This window comes from Helianthus annuus, chromosome 4, assembly GCF_002127325.2.
Source record: "Helianthus annuus cultivar XRQ/B chromosome 4, HanXRQr2.0-SUNRISE, whole genome shotgun sequence".
In the NCBI taxonomy this organism is placed as follows: Eukaryota; Viridiplantae; Streptophyta; class Magnoliopsida; order Asterales; family Asteraceae; genus Helianthus; species Helianthus annuus.
Window position 1 is genome coordinate 13,311,056 of NC_035436.2, and position 5,515 is coordinate 13,316,570.

The window sequence follows — 5,515 nt, forward strand, 5'->3', positions numbered from 1 at the left end:
GTCTAAATCATGTTTCATGCTTCTTTATCCCTTCACTCGGGCTCATTATCCTGATGTAATACGCTTCCGTCCCCGGTTGTGCGTTTACATTATTATCAAATATTTTGCTTATCTGATTCATTTGGGTACTTTTAAGTTAGTCCCATTCACCCCGCCCTTACTACATCGGATGTAAACGTGTCCGCCATAAGAAATTCATGGTATCATATGCCACTACTTACTTGGCCAGAGTAAGCGATTAACACATGATACACATGACCTTTTTATAGTTTTCACATCACGCCATACGTAAGTAACGCCTCTATTTGTTTCTCTTGGAAACAATATCCCGAATACATTTTCTATTCGGGTTTTTCCAAGTTTTTAATTTACATATGCAAAAATCATTCTCTACATGTTTGTTGCATATCACTATTTACGCGATTACATTTAAAAGCACGCACCTGGTGATGCTTGCCCCGATGGGTGTTCCTTGCCATTAACCTTGCTCGCGATCGTTGCGCGATTTAGGTCCTTGATGAGTATGCTCTTCTTATCCTATCTCAGACCGTTCCATCATCATATCTACAATTCGTTCCACTCTCGTCATCTTCAGACGCGAGTGTCCTTCGATTAAAACATTCACAAGAGTTAATAATGTCAACTTCAATAATCGCCCGTATTATAATACAAGGCTTTTTTTTACGCGTCAACACGTGTATTTTCATCAACCATATCAATCCTTTTAATTGGGGTAACGTGTATCACATGATAGCATGTTTACAACACTTTAGCATGCTAAAATATTAACATACATGTACTTACCGGATTTGCGATCAAGCCTCGAACCGAACACACCTTACTCTTTAACCATGAGCACTGATTACCAACTTGTAACACCCCAATTACTATTTAACGGTCTTACATATAATTACCAGCAATTAGTTGTGTAGATAAGACTACACATACTATAAAAATATGGGTTTATTAAATCTTTTACAAATCATAAGTTATTCGACATAACGTAATTGAATTCGTCGTTTAAAATTTACGACAGGAGACTGTGCGGAAGCATGTATCTTTATCGTGTTCGGTTCTCCAATGAGCTTGATCGTCTTCCGGCATCCAAAATGTACCTACAGTTCATAAACAAGAAATGCTTTAGTCTTATGGGGGTTATAAATGTGTCTAACGAGTTCTGGGAAATGAAACTGATTAAAATAAATTTTGTTACAGGGTCTACCGTAAATTACGGTGGCTACCGTAATTTACGGTAGCCCCTGAATGTTGATTCTTCCACCGAAACTCAGTGGGTTTAAGGCGTAAAGATTTTTAAGGCTACCGTAATTTACGGTAGCTACCGTAACTTACGGTGGCCTCTGCAAGATTTTCCAAGTTTGCCGATTTCTAAACGGAAACCTTCATAACTTTTAATCCGCTTGTCCGTTTGACCTACCGTTTCTTCCTACGTGATTGTAAATTGAACCTCCATCAAATGGAGTCAGGACCCAACATCTGAATTAACAAAATTTAAGACTTTTAAGTCTTCGGCTTATTACCCCTTTTTACCAAATTTGACCCGTTCGTGATTTTATCAAACAAACCTGTCGTTTGATTCTAATTTCTCATTTTTAACCAAATCTTGTTTTCAAAACATGCTGTCTAAATAATTTAAATCCTTCGGTTTACCTATTAAGGTAACCGAATGCCCCCTTTTTTTTATTTTGCCCAACTTTCATAGAACTTCAAGTTCTACATGATGAATTAATCTATTATACATACCTGGCTCGGATCAACTTACTAACCCAGTTTAATACCTTGCTTTATAATTTCTAATTAAGAGCGATGCGAGTATCCATTGGATATCTACTCCTGTAAACATATAACTCGACACCAGAATCATTAGTCGATATTGTCAAAAGGTGATGTCTACACCTTTTGACCCGTTTGGCAGAATTGACCGTTTATCTTTGCGAGATAATATTTATTATCATCTCATCTACATGACTCGCTCCTTTTAACACCGTATGCTCATTTTATTTATAAACCGTTTATTACCACTTTCGGCTCTTTATGTCTTACGCGGGAAAGCGTCTTTTAAAACTAACGATTATTGTCAACGTGTGACTAAATCCCATTTGTCTTATTCGTAGTCAATACGACAAAAGAACATTCTAAAATATATGACTAGTGTAAGTTATACTTACCTTGCATCCTTGCGAGCTTCATACTTGAACTTGTATCCATTTGACCCGTTCATTTCCAAGCTCCTATCTAGCTTGTCAGAGTCAAACTACCATATCATATCCACAAGATGATTAGATTAGTCAACCATTAACATAACCATCACACCTTATGGATTCACACACTTATTCACCAAAGTATGCTATTTATTCAACAACTATATTATTTATTCATTTATTTTTTTGTCATAACTCTTTCCATTCACTAACCGTTTGACCCGTTAGTCAAGTTATTTATACAAACTAGTTAGTAAGTGATTTTGAACACTTTAAGCATGTCATATAAAATGTTTCTTGTTCCTAACAATAAATACTTCATGACTAAACAAGTATACGCAATCATATGTCTTTTTCCGGATTAATAATAACATTATTAATGTGCAGCGATTTTCTATTCAGCTGCTGTAATCGACCATTATGACCCATTTAAATTCCGAACTAGATTAACATGTTCAAAAATGGATCGTAGAAAACTTCAATACCTTCGCAAACATATAAGGTACTCCTTCTAACGAATTTTCAATGATTTTATATGATTTTTATAAAATCAGCACAACAACTATATTTTCATTTTTCAACCAGCTTTTAAGTTTTCTGAACAGCAGTTTTAATCAGATTTTTGACCTCTTTAACAACCACATTTGTTTCTTATGATTGAAAACAGTAGCAATTTACTTCATAAGCTTTCCGAAAAGGTATAGAACACCCAAATCGGATAAATGGTTGATTTTATATGATTTTTTAAGATTAGTCAAAATCCAGATAAAAAGCTACGAAAATCATGTTTTGGTTCCTTTCAAATTCGACCCAAACCATCAAATGCAACCCATTTTCATGGCTATAACCCTTATTAAACTCTTGGTAATGGTTTGAAACCTATAACACAGTGATTGTAGGCTAAGAGATCTCAAAAACATCATCAATTTCAGCACTTTAGTTTTCATTTAGGCATTTTAACAAACACGTAGTGTGCATAATTTTACATATTTACTAACTAGTTCATAACTAGTTATTTTTTTACCAAAGTTAACATCAATTAATCAAACCTCTAAGTCTAGTGTTCATGAACTACACATCATATTTTCAGAAATCAGTTCCTATGCATCAATTTACACTAGATTAGCATTCTACATCCTAGTGTTCATTAAATTCCACATAACTCACTAATCACCTACAATGGTGTTCATAGGTTTCACTACAATTTCACATGATTTCAACTTGTATTTGTCTAGGGTTTGTTCCTAGACACTATAGTTGTTCCTAGATCATCATAAGACCTACATGCAACTATAATTTCAGATTTTTCACAATTACATGAGAATTTCAAGTTGAGAGTTTTTATGAAATTTTACATACCTTGTGATCCTCTTGTGATGAGGATCAGTAATCTATGCTTGATTTTCGGATTTGACTTGGTTTGAGCCGTCAATTTGTGAGTTTTGAGATGAACTAGGTTTTGATAAAGCTTGGGGTCGCACCCCTTGTTCTCTGGTCGATCTCCAGGAGACTCCAATATGGAGTGTTTATGTTTTAATTAAACATCTTCTAGTTTGCCCATTTTTAGTCCCTCATATTTAGATGTTTTATAAAGAGGGTTAAAATCTTGTTTTCTATTCATTCACTTGATCACACATAATTAACTAGGTTAATTATTCCTAGTTAACTTAGTTGGTTCTGGGGTTATAACCTGTTTCATTCTAAGTCCCGTAAACTCGGGCCTCTCATAACTTTATTTCCTTAAAAACATCTATTCACGTTTTATTTAATATTAGATTTATTTATTTTAAATCCTAATATTTACCGGGTTACCGTTACTGCTAACGGTGTTTTACCCGTGTATTAATAATAAGGGGTTTTGATTACCAAACCCGATTTCGGGGTGTTACATACTCCTGAGTTTCTGACTTTCAGTACACCTACTCCATCCAGATCCGGAGTCCCTTCCCCCTACATCGGTGTCTCAGACACCCCAACACGTGTTGAACTTACCCCTGAAGGAGTTGCCAACAATTTCCTTGAGTTGAGGTCTCTGCTCAACCAATATGTTAGTAGGGAAAGGGACAAGGGAGTAAGGATCCGTCTAGACTATGACGAACCCGAGCCGACGTTATCTCCTGGACCGCCTATCCCTCCTTTTACATCTAGGGATGAGGCAGGTCCCAGCAATCCTCCAAATCCTAACCCATATCTGACCGCAAGGCCGAATCCCACAATATACCATCTCTTCTCGTCCCAACCGGCTACAAGTGGTGCTCCACTAGGCCATGAGTTGACCCTTGACCAGCTCCTACAGTCCCCGGTGATGAGCCTTCCACCCTTGGCGACAACTTCATGGGAGCAGGTCTTGTTGGTACTTCCCTTGGCACGAAGTGCCGTTATGAGCACTCCCTTGGGAATTAACTACTCTGTTGCACCCGGAAGCCTTCAAGGTTTCAACCTTATGCCTCAAATGATGACCCATATGATGGCCAGTTTCCCATGGCAGCACTTCATCAATCAAGTGCTAGCAACCTAAGGAAACAACAACGTGGGTGCAAGGGTTGAAGAAGATTTAGCCAAACCCTACAATTCGAGCAACCTTTCATGCTTTTCACAGCAAATAGCTGACTATGATTTTCAAACAAAGATCAAGATGCCGTCCCACATCAAGACATATGACGGAACCGAAGATCCTGAGGACCATCTTCAGATCTTCACTGGTGCAGCAAGGATTGAGAAATGGTCAAACGCTGAATGCTGTCTAATGTTCATGCAAACCCTTGTCGGATCAGCCAGGATCTGGTTCAATGATTTACCTGCTCGAAGCATTCGAAGCTTCGACGACCTCAGCAAGGGTTTCTTGGCCAATTTCTCCTAACAAAGGCGATATGTCAAAGATGCAACGGTGATCTTTCAGATAAAACAATGTGATGATGAAAGTCTTCGAGAGTTTATCGAACGATACAAGAAGGAAGGTCTCACATATGTAGGGGCAGACGAGAAAATGAGGGTGGCTGGTTTTATGAATGCTATCACCTCAAAATATCTCACAAGAGATTTCAACAAATCCCTGCCCAAGACCTTGGAAGAAGCTCTCGAAAGAGCAGAAGCCTACATCCGGGGGGAGGAGGCAGTAGATATCAAAGAACAAAGGAAAAGAGGATCAAGCTGGCGGAGTAACAGCCCAGCCAGAAAGAGGGTAAATTTCAACTCCTACGACAGACGCCAAAAGGGTTCAGACCATCGAAGGCCTGAAGGTCGTAACCCTTCCAGCAGGGAGAAAGGCATGAGTTTCACACCCCTCATAAAGACTC